General features: G+C 38.7%; 1 protein-coding gene across 3 annotated transcripts in view; it reads right to left on the bottom strand.

Moving 5' to 3' along the window:
- The window catches only part of C16H8orf34 (chromosome 16 C8orf34 homolog), a 522,081-nt gene that overhangs the window by 64,210 nt on the left and 439,991 nt on the right, over positions 1-17,880 (bottom strand). The gene's annotated exons all lie outside the window — the stretch shown is intronic.

The raw sequence follows: 17,880 nt of genomic DNA, 5'->3' as shown, positions 1-17,880 counted from the left end.
TCTCTCAAATAATGTTCCTACACTTAATTTTAATTTTATTGTTCATATTTTTCCATAAAGGCACTAAGTTCAGCTTTGAAAGAAAAATGGCATCTGTTCAACTTTGGGGGACAGCCAGTTTAAAGAGTTCTGAAGACATGACAACGTATTGCTCAGTAATACGTGGTGGGGGCTGGGATGGGACACAGGGAGATGAGTAAACAGTAGGAGATGCGACCTGCTGTGGGAAGCAAGCTGATTTGAGAGGAACACTGGGAGCCGGTCTAGGTCAGCGATATGGGCCTCTTGTTTAATTGACAGGAGATTTCCTACATTCTGTAAAAATTGTGCCTATAAATGAGGCTGAACAGGAGTTAGAGAGTATGCAAGTTTTTGAGCAAGGAATTGTCATGATGAAAACAGGAATTTAAGACAATTCAGGTGGAGGGATGCAGGCATAAGGAAGAAGTCAGGAGCAGGTAGAACATTTAAGCACTTGTGCTGCAAGGGTCTGGGTGTCTGGAGATGAGCATGCAATTGGCAATGACAGAAATGAAGGAAAATAAGGGATGGGCTCCAGAGATAATTCAGTGGAAGACCGGCAGGACTCAGTAGCTCTCTTTTCCGTGACAAAGGTGATGGAGGAATAAAGGTTTATTCAGGAGTTTGGATCTTGGAGCACTGTGGTATGACAACATTACTGGCATCTAAGAAGATTAATAGATTGGACTATGATGGAGAAAGATTGTTTTGGGTTTGAATGTTTTGCATTTGAGGAAAACAGCAGAAATATAACAGGAAATTCCCAAAGGATTATAGGAGATTAAACAATAGACCACAAAGGGAAGTGTAGGTCGATTTTTAAGACTTTCCTTCTCATTCTCGAAATAATTTTTTTCCAGGACAGGATAGATTATAAGGAGAAATTAGACAGAAAATGAAACATTTAGGTGCTTCATTCAGAGTTATAAAACATGATTTTCTATTTGATATTCTCTTTCATTTATTTATTCAACAGATGACAAATTTAATGACAATTGTTCTTTGAAATTTATCCATCCAAATTGGAGCAAAGTCGAAAGACCCAGAAAAACTTCTGGGGAGGAAATCAATGGCATTTATAGAAAGAACAAAGATACAGAAAATATGAAAAGCAATGGGAAAGAGCAAGAAAGACGCGAGGACATAAAAATTGAAGAAAAAACGAGGCATGGAAAACTAAAAGAATAGACACTGAATTTCTCTAATAGCTCAAACAGGAAAAAATGCTACATTTGCCCTTTGCTTTTAAATAAATAGAGCATTTTCCCAATAATGCCAAGATGACTCACAATGCACATTTTATGTATCTTGTAATTTTCCTACACACTGCAAAGACAACACAGTCAAGCTAATAAGACTAGCCAAGTCTTACATGTAATTATAGGATGCCTATAGCATTCCTAGTACAATATATTAATGAAAGCCAGCTATTTCATTATGGCATAATATAATGAAAAGCTTTTATAGTCACTTGTTAAAACAGACCAAAAAACATTTTCCCAAATATAGCTGAGGAGCAGTAGAGTCATTTCTTGATGTAAGTGGATGCTGTTGCCAGGGTATAGAAACAGCTTTCCCTGTCACTAAAAGGACACGCTATAATCCATCTGCCATGTATAATTTGACAATCTGCAGTGCTTAAACAGTAGGAGGGAAAGACATGCCTTCCAAAATTTCCCCTGAAGGAGGAGGCTTTCAGCAGTTCCCAATTACTATCCAGGTTGAACGTCTCACTGGAGACATCTGCTCAGCAGTTAGCCATGAAAACCTGGCACACAGGAGACCAGAGGTGTGCCTCACAATTATTGTTGGCCTTAGAGTGGCCAATGGTTTGAGTAAGAGCCAATCACTAAGCTTCAGGTGTGCAGTTTGGCAGCCCTTGGTGGTGTGCCAGGATTTGTCCCCAGACCTAACTTTTGTGCATTTAAACTTCTGAGATGATAATCTTGCTGAAGTTCAAGGTGAAAATACCCACTGTGAAGTGAGTTTGTTTTGAGTAATGAGCCAAAGATCTTAACACATTTCTACTGATAACAGAAGAATGAAAATCATATAATGCCATAGATCCATGTTTCCTGCAGATAAGGATTGCTTTTTCAGGACCCACTTCAGTTTATTACACTTAGTAAACCTACTGAAAACCTTTCCTGGCACTAGCTCAGAATCCACAAAGCTGCTCTCTACAAAGACCTACTTCAGTTACCAGGTGGATGGTTTCCCAGGTAGGAATGATTTTAAGGGGCAAAGAAGAAAGTGAAAAATTCCATTTTGCAGATTCAGGTTCACCTTCTGAAATCTTGAGAAAGTTGGATGAGATTCAAGATGGACCCTTTATGAGAAGACAAGGAGCTAAAAGGTAAAAACAATAGCCTTGCTCATGGCTATAGAGCCAGATGAGGGTTTTCTCCACGTGCAGAAATGGAATACTTTTCCAACTAGCACAATCTATAAATATCCATTTCAAACAGTCAAAAGAACTTATTAGGGAGATGACTAAGGGAAAAATACAACCAATCTAGGAATCCTAGATTGGATCCTGGAACAGAAAAAGGACACTAGAAGAAAAACTGGTAAAAGCTGAAAAAAATTCTATAGCTTAGCTAATAGTATTGCACCAACATTAATGTCTTGATTTTGATAATTTTACCTGGATCATGCATGGTGTTTACATTAGGGGAAGCTGGATGAGGTGTAATGGAACTTTCTGTATTATCTTTGTAACTCTTATAAGGCTAAAATTATTTTAAAATAAAAAATTAAAGAAGAAAAACACCCAATCAGTTCAAGAGAAAAATTAGTGTGTTAAATACTTTGTTTGCCAGTGTAAAATCAAATCAAAGGGCTAACAATTCTTATTCTGAGCTATTATGGAATTATAGAATTATTATGGAATTATAGAATTTCAACTATTGTGGAGGAGATATTAATGTAGATTTATTTTATACATAAGGAAACTAAGACAAGAGCTGTGAAGTCACATTCCTGAGAGCCAATATTTAATTAAATGCAGAGCTGGGAAAAGAGCTTAGGTTCTGTGCCAATGTCACAGGCACAACCTAAGTAGCATGTTGCTTCTGTGCCATCAACAACCAGTCCTTAGAGAGGAAACTAGCACCACATGTGTTCAAAGCACTGTACTAGATCTAGAAAGATATGTCTCTCTCTCTCAGTCTAGGTCCATGTTGATGTTGTAGTTATATACCTTCAAAATGATCACAATATGGTTGAGGAGATGTATAAATTTGTCCGAGAGAGGCAAATATCACATGATCTCACTTATATGTGGAATCCAATGAACAAAATTAACAAAAAAAACAGGTCCAGAAGCATGGATGCATGGAACAGACTGACAGATCTCAGAGGGGTGGGGTGTGAGGGGACAAAAAGAGATTAACCAAAGGACTGGGGTGGGGCAGGGCCTGGGTGGAGGGGGGCAAAGAGAGGGAAAATGGGGGTCATCTGTAATACTGTCAACAATAAAAAATACATATTAAAAATGATGTTATAGCAAAAAACTCATTAAGCAGTAAAAATCATGTTAAATGAGCAATATTGACAATCGTAGAAGGATGTTGTTTTATATAGAAATCATTATATTACTAAATTCTAAATAATGAACCCTGCGGTGTCCAACATGTGTCAGCTCTGGAAGAATCAGAACTCCAGCAGCTCAGGAGGGCAGAGAAAATGTTGAATCGGTTTGTTACCATCAGGTCATCCTCTCTCAGTGAATTAATGCTCAAGATTATGGTGGTAACAGGAAGAGAGGCCTTCAATCCATCTGTTGCACAAAATCCATTTACTTTTTTTCTCCTTGCCCCCGACAGTGGTATAGTAAGAGAAATCCAAGGAGGTTGTTCATGACAAAGACAATGTTCTAGAAGCGCAATGTAAGCAAGAGAAATGGAGCAAAGATCTTAAAAAGGAAGGATGAGCTGCCCACTCATACAGTGAAATGAGCATGTTTCATATGTTTCCATGTTTTTAATTGTGGAAAATGTGGAAGGCGTGAATTCAATGCAGCCTCATCAACGGCTGTGCTTTTAGCAATGTGTATTCCTGAAAACAAGCCTTCCTGAACGAGCTCGACCCACAGCAGATTGCAGAGAACATGCTGCCAAGCGCATAAACACGTTTGTTTTCCAACTTTTGTCAACATCAAACACTCATAGTTTCCACTCTTCTCCTTTTCATCAAATCAAATGTTATTACAAGAACTTAGTAGACAAACTCCAGCTCACCACCAAGTTTTTAGTCTCTTCCGGCTCATATTACATTCATCCCAAGGCAATAATTTAATATGCATCATGAGTTGCTTGACAATACTGGATTTTTCACTTGGACACACTTCATTGAGAATTCTAGAATGATAGCCAGCCTGGTATTAGCTTCTTTAGTGAGTGCTGCAACGATTCATCCCAAAAACCAAATGTCAGTCTTATACTCCATGGAAAATCAAATGCTCTTTGAGGGCAGTGACTGTGTCTCCAACTGTTTTGACCCACACAGGCCTTTACAACATGTTTTCTCAACAGTAGATGTTTAATCAATCTTAACTGACTGACTCACTGATGAAATGATTAAACAAATAAATGAGTGGTTTGTTGAGTGAGTTCTATAAATAATTCCAGACAAATCATTGTGAACAATGCCTGGCATTTCTTTCCCAAGAGAGACATCATGACTTAAAATTGTCCTATTCAATGCAGGGGCACCTTTATTCATTCAAAGTCAGAAGGAGAAGTGAAACAAGTTTCCCACGAATTCAAGCCACCCCTAATTCTAGGAAAATATATTTTCAACTTAAAATATTCAAGTAACACCCTGCATGTTCCAGACAGTCTGAACAAGTAAACTAGACGAATAACTCCCTGGTATCAGGCTCCAGGCAGGCATTCTTGTCTCACCTCCTGCTCTACTTCCCCCACTTCCTTTGGGCCTTTGCTTCCTGGAATGTCCTTTCTCAACATGGTCAACCAGAAACTCCAGCTCAGGTTCTAATACCTAAAGCACATCCAACCTCTGCTTGGCCATATTGGACATATTGTCCTGCTTTGCCTTAGCCCAGTTAGATTCTCTCAAGGAAAGAAGTGAGCATTCAGTGGTCAAATTCATGTGGAAAATTGACATCCTTTTGGTAGGTTAGTGGTTCCTTTCCTTTATTCCAGCCCAGAACCTCCTTGTGATCCCCTAAACAAGCCCTGTGTGCTCCTGCCTTGGCCTCTCACTGTTTTCTTGGCCCTGAAAGCCCTTTCTCCACATAACTACTGGGGTTGGCTCACACTTTGCTCAGGTCTCTGGCTCAGATGTGACTTTACTGGTGAGGGCTTAGCCACAAGCCCTACATAAAAACTCCTTATAAAGGATATCTTACCCTGGTCAGGTGGCTCCATTGGTTGGAGCATCTTCCCATACACCAAAAGCCTGCCAGTTTGATTCCCGGTCAGGGCACATACCTACAGGAGGCAACTGATGGATGTTTCTCTCTCACATTGATGTTTCTCTCTAAAATCAACAAAAACATATCCTAAGGTGAGGATTTAAAAAAAAAAAGGACATTCTTGGTTTGTTCAGTATGAATTTTCACACTGGGCATCTAATAAACATTTTTTTGAATAAATGTATTAACAATATTACATTTTCTAAGATTCATAAGACATAATAACATATTAAACAGTCAAAGTAAAGAAATTTTCTGAACTAACTTGACCATGCTAGAACATGCTTTGAGAAAAGAGAGCTCCGAGTGATATAAACTGTTCTCTTTGTTATATAGACTGTTCCCTCTACTGAGCCCCTAGAGAGTTTATCAGAGGTTACATATAGTTTAACGTAATGTTCTTTCATTAATTTAATGGGTATTACTCCCCCCTCCCTCAAGTAGCTTTGAACTTCCTTGAGTTCAGAGATCACATCAAATATTTTTCTATATCACTCTGGTGTTTAACACAGTGCAAGATACACAACAGGCACTCAGGTGATTGCTGATCGATAGGTCTTTCTCAGATGTGTGATAAAGCAGGAGTTGAGCATACAGATCTCTCATTATAAATGAGCATTGAACTTTAAACATAAAATTTACACTGAATTAGCATTAATAAGAAATTTCTGAAAGGAGATATTTACCCTAGACAAAACTAAAAAGTTATAATAAAACCTTGTACTTCAGAAGGGATATTCTATCAGCATGGTTTTAAAGAGGCAGGTTTTTTTTTAAATTTTTTGTTTTTAGATATGGAGATACTGAAATGGTTTAATTTCTATCAATTAGAAATAGATGAGAGATGAGATGGGTAGAAGAGTTTCTCTTTTTCTTAAGTATACGTGAGAATGGCCCAGCAATTAACATTTAGTGAGCCAACCCTGGATTTTTAAGGGAATTCTGGTCTCCTCTCTTTTTAGGGCAATGACTCAACTAATTGCCCAAGGGATTCACAAAGTACAACATTTGTATGACAGAATACTTTATTCTTTTCCAGTGGTCACTAAAGAGAAAATTGGTTCTTGGAAACAGAGTCATCAGGCTATATTTAAAGACAAACTGCTACTGATTTTTGTTTTTATTCTCATTTTAAAGTTTAAATAAACTAAATTTGTTTTTTCAGGTAAGTGTAGAGATGTCTTTTCACATTTGAAAATCGTCAATACAATTTTAAAACACCTTTAAACTTGGAATACTTGTCATACTTGAACTTGGCAATAGTGTCACTGTCATACATGCGTACCAAAGCCAAAGTTAAAAAATATACTTTCAAGAAAGTGAGGTCATGAACAAACATGTATTAAGAATAATATAATACAATTTTCTGTTTTTATTATTTTTAAATATTCTTGTGAAAGTACTTAGGTAAGACACATTATATCTATTAATAATTCAGGAAAAGAAAATTACAGAGCAAATGTATTTGTACGTCTTTTATCTTTCATGTCTCATTTTACTTTTCTACCACATGCTCCCCAAAATAGTAATTACCAAATTACTTCTGTAAGACTTTTAATAACAACTCTGTCTGTATCTAAGTCCTCTATCAAAATGAGGAGATGCAATGTAGAGAAAAAGCTTCATATTTTAAAGTAACAGACAAATCAGAATTTTCATCTGTTTCAAGTGCTAGAGTGTTGTTTAATCCAGTATTGCCGAAATCGTGCTCTGGCGTGGTGGAGGGGGTGTGAGTGATGGCGTGACAGGGTGACATGCCATGAGTCGGGACTGGGGCATCCTTGCTCAAGAAGACAGAGGAGGGGTGGCATACTCAAGTGGGTACGGAGCCCGAGGCTGATGGCACGAAGGTAAAAATCTAGAGATGATGGGAGACTGAGGAACGGGGTTGCAGTGGAGAAGGCTGGGGTGATGTCCTTGGACTTTTGTGAGCTTGTCGCAGGGTGGGCAATGAGCTGGCAACGTCAAAGCCTAGAGGAGGTGCCAAAAGATGTGGCTGTGGGTTGTCACTGAGCTCACTAGCCCTCATCACAGGGAATTAGGAGAGCTCTGTGGTGCTCGGGGCGTGGGGTAGCAGGAGGCGTGGCAGAATCGCCTGGAACAACCACAGGCTCTTCTCCCACCTGCCCTGCCCGTGTCCCAAACATACTATTATCAGGTTTCAGCTATTTCCTTCTCTTCTCTCGCACCGTATCTTTCTCTCTCGGCGAGGCCCCTTTCCACTTCCATTCGCTTTCCCCAGACTCCCTAGAATGCTGGAGAATGATCATTTATCCTGTTAACACAATTTACCTCATTCAGTCTTCACAACAATTCCACGAAATATTTCTTGTCCTATTTTGCAGATGGGAAAGTGTGTGGTGTCTTGCTCCCCCAAACCACAATCTACAAAGCAATTGGTGTCAGTTATACTGTTAACTGCGTTGCAAAATTAAAAAAATAAATACATCAACATTAAAACCTACTAGGATCCTGCCACTTAGAAATAGCCAGTGTTGTTATTTGGTATGAAAATATGTACGTATATCCCAAATTGGGATCATATATTTTTTTAGACTCCCACCCCATAAAGAATAAGATATTGTATGCATTTTTCTCATTTCAATTATTAGAATTCTTTATTGGCATTTTTTTCTGTGCTCCTTTTTTTCTTCCTTCCCTCACCCCCTACATGCCCTAAACCATCAAGTTAAAACACCAACTGCTAGATTCTTCCCTCAACAATTTCAGCACAATCTTCATTGTTATCAAATGTGGACTAAAAAAGAAGGTTCCCACGAACATATTCTAAGGTAACAAATACTTCTCCATGTTTATTTTTCTTTACTATCTGTATGAGCTCACCAATATTCATGGTTTGCAGTCTAAGAGGAAGGAGAATACTGGAAATAATGTGGATTATCAATGCATAAAATACCTTTGGACAAAAGCAAAGAGACTTTAGAAAGAAAGTGAAATTGCTGGCAAAAGTACGCGTTAGGCATTCCAATCAGAGGCCAATTTTGACCGTCTCCATGTACCTATGTCTGGTGTGTCCATATCAGCCTGCTCTCCCTTGATTGGGGTAAATCTAATTGAGACTTATCAATCCATTTCTGTCATGAACAGTTGGCTCTGGCACAGCAGTAACATTTGGAAAGAAAGTCTTATTTTAACAACCTTGTTGACTTTCCAACTTCTTCGTTACCAGTCATCAGAGTCTAATTTACTCTTTGGGGGCCCTGATCATTCCATAGCCTGAGCTGGACAGAAAGAAAATAATTTGTTCACTTAACAGAAAGAAAGTCTATACTCCCCAAACAAAACGAGTCAGACAGAGAACTTAGAATGAACAGGCTCTGCTGATGGGCCCTTTTCCCTACTTTTCATCAGCCTGGTGACAGTAACTCTGGACAGAGATAAATGAGAGGTCAAGCTACCCTTCATTTTTTCAGAGGATTATTTCGCCCACAGATAAGGCACAAAGAAGGAAGTAATAGTCAAGACCAGCCTGCAAGAAATCACACACAAAAAGCTAACTAACAAAAGCTCATTCTCCTAGCAGCTTCCCCTGCCCCCCCTGCGGCTTGGTGAGCGTGCCCACCAGCATGTATAGTTTGTTGTTTTTTTTCAGTGAGGGGAGAAAAAACACAAAGCTAATATGTGGCAAAGATAATAATTGTGCCTCACATAATAGGTGCTTGTGTTGCTAACTTTATAGTCGATCTTATAAAACCAAAAGAAAATAAAAATTGTCTGCACTCATTCTGTTTCATCATACAGAAAGCCCAGGACCACACAAGATAACGTATGTTAAAAATATATTGACTGATTGTTTTTTAATAAAGAGAATAGTGATAAGCCTGACAGGCTCTCATTGTGAGCTCTGAGTTTTCTCTCTCCAATTTGGGAAACAAAGAGAACTTTCCAGTCACTATTATTATCCATATGGTATATTCAGAAAAGAAGGGCTAGTCCTATAACAAGTCAAAAACACACACAGATACACACAAGTTTGTTACAGGTCTTTCTCTTTGTTGGTGAAATTTGATCTGAGTCACTGTGGAACTTATTTGTCTGTGAAAGGTCATTTTAGGTTCTGTGAATTTTCTCAGAGAAAATCTAATCCTTAATATATAGAGGACTTTGAAAAGTCCTTGTGCCTACTTCTTCAGTTATTTTAAATATATGATTTGGAATAACAGAGTCTCAGAGTGACTTCTTAGACACTTAGCGCTCCTTAATGATATAAATGAAACCCAACAATTAGGATTATTACTGACAAAACGACTTTTGAATAGATGCATCAATTAATGTATTTTCTTTAAAACATACTTCTGTAAACAGAATGCACAAATGGCTTAAATGAACATGGAGGAATAAAACAGGTACCTGAAAGTGAACAGATTCAGAAGCTGATAATGACTTCTGTTCTTGTGCATATTATAAATATCACATGTAAACAGATTCCTGTTTTCCAACGTGCAAACATGGAAAAATACGTTTGTGATCTCTAACTAGGTTTTATGCTTATCTCTTGCTTAGAGGTTCAAATAAAATAAAGGAAATGGGTTCCCTCTGAGGCTGCAGGTCACTATGTACATGGCAGCAGAGCAGCTTCAGAACCAATTCTAAATGGAACATTAAGGCAAACTGATGAGCGCCCAGCTGTTTGGCCAGGGAGACTATGGTTCTGATCATGCAGCTATGGCCTCTCCCTGACCCGATTCATCTCCCTCCACAATCTTTCCACTGTGTTCTGGAAACATTTTCCCCATGGTCAACACAATCTCCACCACCCTCAAACTCCTCCCTTCACGCTCTTGCTTTCTCTTGTCCTGCAACTGAGCCCTGGCCCACCCCTGAAGGAAGCACTTCAGCTCACTCCACTGAAGCTGCTCCCCCTACAGGTAGCAGGGTCAAGGGGGTGCCAGGTGCTCCCCACCAGCTTATTGTACCGCAGATCATCGCTCCTCAACACTCTCGTGAAACCCCTGCTCTGGCAGGGGTTCTCCATCCATGCACAGAAAGAGCTTTTCTTCCTTACCTCTGCCATTATGGATGTTTAGGTCCCTTCCTCTATGTTCTGACAGCTTCTGCAGCTGGCTCACCTTCTTCCTCCCTGTCCCAGGTTCCATCATTTTGCGTCACTGCCACCCTCCTTTCCCTAGCTTCTCATATTCAAGGCCTACTCATCTTTACTAACCTTTACTTCAACCCCATTTTCATACTTTTGGAATGTGCCACTTCCTGGAATTGCACACCATTAAAATAAAATTCAAATATATTTTTCGAAATATCATAAATGCCACTCCATTCAGCTACATCCACTCACTGTACCTATTCATGGGCTAAAAGATCTCCTTCAAGTAACTGTTTCCAAGTCTCTCACTCATGCCTTCATTTCCTATCCAGGTTACATTTCATCATCTATAATTTCAACCACTTTTTAGCCAGTACCCTCAAATCCCTTACATCATTGTTTCCTGCAGCATTTTGCTGGCAAAACCCCTACCCTGGATAAACCTATCTGTGAACCTTCTTCATAATTTATAAGCAAAGATACCACCACTATTTAGGTTTTTACCACTGTTACCTGATGGTCTCCCACTTCTAATGGTGCCTCTAATACTGCCCTGAAAAAAAATTCTAGGTTTCCCTACTAATTTCTCTTAATTGTTCTAATGTGGCTACGCTCAGTTTTTTAAGATTTTCTCAGACCTCTGAAACCACCAACTTGCCACTTAACTAATAGATACTCCATAAATATTTTTTGAATTACTGAATAAAGATTGAATAAATACAGCTTTTTACCCTAGCCAGGGGGCTTAGTTGGTTGGAGCATCATCTCGTACACCAAAAGGTTGCCAGTTCAGTTCCTAGGCGTGTCAGGGCACACACTTAGGTTGTGGGTTGGATCCCTGGTTGGGGTGTGTATGGGAGGCAACTGATCTACGTTTCTCTCTCTCTCTTTCTCTTTCTCTCTCTCTTCCTTCCTCTCTCTCTAAAATCAACAAAAACATATCCTCGGGTGAGGATTATAAAAATATAAACAAACAAATAAATAGTTTTCTTGGTTTCAGCCAAAGTAGCTTAAAATGTTCTGTATAATTGTAAAGATGTTAGCTCTCTCCAAATTTATCTACAAATTCAATTCATTCCCAATCGAAATCTTAGTAGGTTTGTATGGTGTGTGTGTGTGTGTGTCTGTCACACATGTGTGAATGAACAAGTAGATCTTTACATATGCTCAACAAAAGACATATCTAAGATGTAAAAAGACTGCCTCCAAATAAATGAGAGAAAAGGCAGTCAAGCCAGAAAATGGTGACAAATTGCACAAAAGAGAATTTCCAAATGGCCAGTAAGCATGGAAAAAAGCTGACTTTCATTAACAACCAGTGAAATGCAAAGTAAACCCACAGTGAGATATCGCTACACACCCACCAGGATACAATTAAAAAGATGGAAGATACCAAGTATAGGCAAGGACACTGGAACTTGTATATTGCCAATGGTTGGATAAATTGGTAAAACCAGTTTGGAAAACCATTTTGATAATATCAGCTAAAGCTGAACATATGTGCCCACCCAAAGCCATGTGTTAGAATGGATGCAATATTTGTAATAGTTCAAAATGGGAAATCCTGAAAAAGTGTGGCATATTCACATAATAGAATAGCATAGGCAGAAGCTGGAAGACTTTTTCTGTAAAGAGACAGATGGTAAATATTTTAGGTTTAGGGGCCATTCAGTCTCTGTTGCAACTACTGAACTCTGCCATCACAACATGAAAACAGTGATAGACGATATGTAGATGAATAGCCATGGCTGTGTTCCAATAAAGCTTTATTTACAAAAATAGGCAGCTGGCCAGTGGACCATATAGTTTGCTGACTCTGCACTACACGTTAATGCACAAATAAAATGTTGATATATTTACACAATGAAGTACTATAGAGCAATGAGAATAAGTGAGAACCATCTGTAGCAAAATGGATGAATCTCACAATGTAGAGTGGAAGAAGCCGTATTAAGCAGTACATATTGCTTGATTACATTTATATAGAGAGCAAACACTAACGAAACACACTTATTGTGCTAGAAGTCAGGGAGGTAGTTTCTCCAGGAGACAGGGCAGGGAGTGAGTGAGAGCATGAGGAGGGCTTGGCTGTATGGTAATGCTCTGCTTCTTGAGCTGGGTACTGTCACAAAGGGGTGTTCAGTTTAGACAACTTCAGCTACCTATATGGATATGATACATAGACTTTCATGTATGTATAGTGTACTTCAATAAAATAAATCCTCTGTTGTATATTGTGGGGAATAAAGTGGTTTGACTCTTCATTGACTTGAATTGCTGCCCATTTGGGGTTAGTTAAAGCACATGGTCATCCAACACAAGAGTGCTCCTGCTTGCTGAGCAAGACACCAGTGAAAGTCCAGTTCTTGGATGGAATTAAATTCTTCCTTTTTCAGTAAATAGTCTAGTTGCTAATTTCTCTCAATAAACTGTAGAGTTATGAGACCAAACTTCAGAAATTTACTGGAAAAAATATGAATTTTGCTGCTTTTTGGAGAATGGATTAGAGGGAGCTAAAAAGGAGACAGTTCAGGAGGCCACTGTGCTATGATGAGAGGTGGTGGTGACTAAACTCAGGTGATCACAGAGGGGATTGAAGGAAGCCTATTCAAGATTTGTTTGGTAATGGAATTGACAGACCAAATATTTAGGACTATTTTCTGTGTTACATTCGTACTTTACCTTGGGAAGTAGTTTTGGTCATGAGAAAATCCCATTCAGTACAAAGTATACTCATTAGCATGATAGATATGGAATTCTGTAGAATTACAATGCTAAGTGGAAATTAATTTGGAAACCACTTATGGAATTAAGTAATAAGAATTTACTTATTTATGGTTAGAGAATATTTGATTAACCTTTCAAGTTTATGTATTCACGGTAGGTGGCAGAGTAAAAACTTCACAGGCAGAGAATTCATCTGATCTAATATATATATTATTTATAAATTCTTATGAATACCAGATTTTGTCTTTTGATGCAAACAGCCAGATGTTATCCTTATGGAGTTACTGAAAATTATTAAAATATGCTTATGGCTCATTTAATCAAATAAATACATTTCTGATTTTAGAAAGACATGAGTTGAGACAAGAGAAAAGGGTAAGACATGAAGTTCAAACAAATTTTTTTAAAAGTACTTTGCATCCCAAATGTTTCAAATGTTCGAATATATCAGAAATTCTTTACAAATACCTGAGGAATGTGCATAGAAACAATGTAGAGCCAATAGTAGAGTACCACCGGAATAATGACAGTTTTATTTAATCCAGACTTCCAGAAGCAAGTGGGATTTAACTGTTTTGAGGAAATGATGGTCCAATTACTTATGATGATAATGTGTGATGCTTTCTATGTACTGAAAATGCATATCATTAAAAAACCTCTGCCTTCCAGAAGAGGAAGTTTTCATAAATGGACACTTAGGGCTATATTCTTTCTTAACATGCACCTGAAGTACTCTTAGCATCATGGGAATCTTGCTGAAGCATTAAGGAAAACATATCTCATTTGGGAGTGATTTCCAGTGTGAATCCATGGCACTACTGCATCTGATATCTTTAAATAATGTCAGGAGTTTACATGTGCAGAGGGTGGTGAGGAATGATGTTATGAGACGAGAACTGAATCCTCTTAGAGTTTTAACGAGGTTAAAGTTGAAAGCAAGCAAAGATATAAACTAATAAACAGGTAGCTGAGGCTGAGATTTTCAATGTATTCAAATCTCAGGGTTTTGGTTTTACGTGACACTTTAATGTAGAAAATGACCATAGAGACAAAGAAAATTGTTTTGGATTCTCTTTTTCTAACAACAAAGCATATATCTTTAACAATCACATAAATACTATTATTAATCTTTTTCTTTTGTCATCCAGTGTTAAGGTTGTATAATCAAGGTGCTAATTATTTCTTGCACTGCTGAAGTCAGCCAATGAACTGAAGAGCATCTGAAGGAAATGGGAAAAACCATTTGTGTCCGGTTATCTGCATTTAGCAGCTTCTAAACTGTGTGTGTGTGTGTGTGTGATAGCTCTGACTGTTAATCAGGATGACAGTTATGATGAATTTATAAGTAGTGCTTTTCCCCCCTTGGCATAGGTTATTTTCATGAGTACTATCCTTGGATGCTACTTTCTAGAGCCATTAATTTGCATTTTGAAGCACATAGTCCCCGAATCAGATCACTGATGCCTAAATGCTCTTATCTGTCTCTTTTATCTTGATATATTTTATACATTATTGCTTATCTATTCACCTCCAGGGTTTCAGTTCCTCTGCTATTAGGTTCTCTGTTGGTATACAGCAGCATTATCCATGGGTATGTGGCCACAATCTAATGTGTCATGATTGGCAGTGATATGACAAAAGTAATTATTTTATGAATACCATGGTTGTAAGGTTCACAATGATTATTTTTCTAAAAATTAAACACTATCCTTACAATATCATCTACTATCTCAATGGCACTGTGATTTGCCTTCTTGGGTAGGACAGAGGATTTGAAGTTACATAAACGTCCTTGTGGAATTAAGCATTATTCTCAATATGTCCATGAGGGCTTAGTGGACCTCCATCCTCATTGTGCTTCTGAAAATATGACTGAAAAATCAGGCTTCAAAAATGCCACAGGAACCAGATGGAATGGTTTGACATTTAATCAGGCTCTCTATTACATTCTGTATCATCATCAGCAGTAAAATGGAGATGGGTCCTTTGAAAATAGTGGCTCAGGTGTTTATGAATACCTCCACAAACTTCAAGTGCCTAATTCATCTGTCTGCTCCAATTGTCTCAGAAACAGCCCAGAACCATTACAGACAGGACAGAAGTGCACTTGCCTCCACTTGTGCAGTGGAAAATGGTTAAAAAATAAGTAACAACTTCCCTTTATTGAGTACATATCATTCTGGAGGCTTTATATAGGGCCTTTCAAATATTTCTGATACATCCTTATGTCAGGGTTATCATCTCTGTTTTCCAGATGAAATAACTGAGCTTTAGCAGTAAATGGCTAAGCAGAGACTTCTGTCTGGCTCTAAAGTCAAAGTACTTTTCACTAAATGATACTGTTTTTCAAATCTCACTGAAGATTGAACTCTGACTGATGGACTAGGTTCAATTACAGCAAACTGGGCTTGAGAATAGGCAATTGCTGTGGATGTCTTCCAACACATAGGCCTATTAAAGGATATGGTGACTTTGACAGCAGTAAGACATCTAGGAAGTGTAGAAAGAATCCACTGGTAAGTTTAAAGCTTCATTATGCAATTCATAAAAGTTAAAACTTTCACTGATTCCAATACTTATTTGATATTAAACATGGAACCTAGGACACAAGACATGGGTTTGTTGTTGGAAGGGAATGTGGGACCAGGAAAAGGATCTTCCTTCCTTCCTTCCTTCCTTCCTTCCTTCCTTCCTTCCTTCCTTCCTTCCTTCCTTCCTTCCTTCCTTCCTTCCTTCCTTCCTTCCTTCCTTCCTCTACTCCTCCCTTCCTCCCTCCCTCCCTCCCTCCCTACCTCCCTCCCCCTCTCCTTTCTTCCTTCCTCCTTTCCTCTCTCCCTTCCTTCCACACTTGGGTATTTTAAAACATGTCTGTTTGCTGATAGAATTATGTAGTTGGGAGAAAAATTCAGATGATGTAGGAGCAAATGGATATAACTGCAAGAGAGAAGTGATGGAGTAGGTGAGAGAGAGACCCGGTGCACAGATGGGGGGCGGTGCAGGAGGCTAGGCTAAGAAGGAGCAGGGACAGCACATTCCTTGGAACAGGAGGGAAGACACGAATGTAGCTCAGTTGGTTGGGTGTGAGGAGGAGTCATGTGGATAGCTTTTACGATTACTTTTACTTTCTCACTGAAGCGTGTCAGCTGATCGTAATGGCTGGTGAGAAGTTGAAGGAATGATTGCTGTTGGAAGAGTGAGGGGAAGTGTGTTAGTTTCCTAGGTTTGCTGTAACCAAGTACCACAAACTGGGTGGTAGAGAAATTTATTGCTTCACATTCTGGAGGCCAGGACTCCAAAATCAAAGTGTCAGCAGGGCCATGCTTCCTCTGAAAACTATAGGGGAATCCTTTCTTGTCTCTTCCCAGCTTCTGGTGGTTTGCTAGCAATCCTTGGTGTTCCTGGGCTTACGTGCTTTCTCTCCATCCTCTGTCATCATATGGCGTCTCCTCTGTGCTCCCCTGTGTGCCTCTCTCCCCTGTATATAAGGACAACAGACATATTATGTGTATTAGGGGCCCATCCTGCTCCAGTATGAGCTCATCTTAACTAGTTACATTTGCAACAACCCTATTTACAAACAAGGTCACATTCTGAGATACTGGGGTTAGGACTTCAACATGTGGTTTTTAGGGGGATACAATTCTACTCATAACAGGAAAATATGAAATCGTTGGCTTGGAGAAGAGAGTGAGTCATAAGGTAAGCCCTTCTGGCAGCTCCCAGGGTCCACTTGAGGTTTACATTCAAAACGTTTTAGAGACCTTTGTCAGCACAGTCACTTCAGAACATGTTATGATAGATAGAGGTGTGTTTCTTTTTTGTGGCTTCTGTGTTGGTTTTGTTTTTTATTGATTGCTTTAGTTTTTATTTTAAAATAATTTTGGTAACTTTGTTTTCCTGCCATAGGCAAAAAATATCACTGCTCCAAGTGGAAGCATGGCCTACCCAAATAGCATAATTTCTTTCTATATGCTTTGGCTAATAGTGCAAAAGAATAAAACATAAAGAAACTATTTGTTTTAAATTTTCATTTTCTTACAAACATGAAGAGAAGTTTGTATTGTGTAATGCAAGCATAATTTTCTGCTATTAAATCTGCTGTAGAGTAAACCATTTTTAAACCAGATAGATGGTTTCTTTTTCAGAACTATTCCAGCTTATAAACAAAGAAATCCCCATAGAAACCTCACTAAAATAGCTTTCCTTTATGGTGGGATATTTAAAGGCAGCACCTGTAAAAACATCCTTCTCTGAGCTGTCTTGGAGGGTACAGGGGGAGGATAGTTCTGTGCTTGTTTCTTGAGAACCAGCCTTCTCATTCCTAATTTAGGAGACCTGAGAATGACCAGAGAGTTAGGAGGGTGAAGGAAATTCATCCTGTAGTAAACTTTATCTTTACAGATGAAGAGAGTTTGAGTATAACTTGCCCTTGGTCATCAAGTTACCCAGGCTTGGAGGTTGGATTTGAACCCAGTTCTGTTTAGTCCCAACCTGTGTCTTTCTTACTTTACTCAGTGCCAGGATCCATGCTTTCCTGGGCCACACTGTTCCTCTCTGGGCTTGTGTGCAGTAAAATAATCTATGTATATGTCTATCACCTCTACCAATTAGAATCTAATTGAGGGCAAGG

This window comes from Miniopterus natalensis, chromosome 16 (genome assembly GCF_054644295.1).
Source record: "Miniopterus natalensis isolate mMinNat1 chromosome 16, mMinNat1.hap1, whole genome shotgun sequence".
In the NCBI taxonomy this organism is placed as follows: Eukaryota; Metazoa; Chordata; class Mammalia; order Chiroptera; family Miniopteridae; genus Miniopterus; species Miniopterus natalensis.
This window is presented reverse-complemented; position numbering and strand designations above follow the sequence as displayed.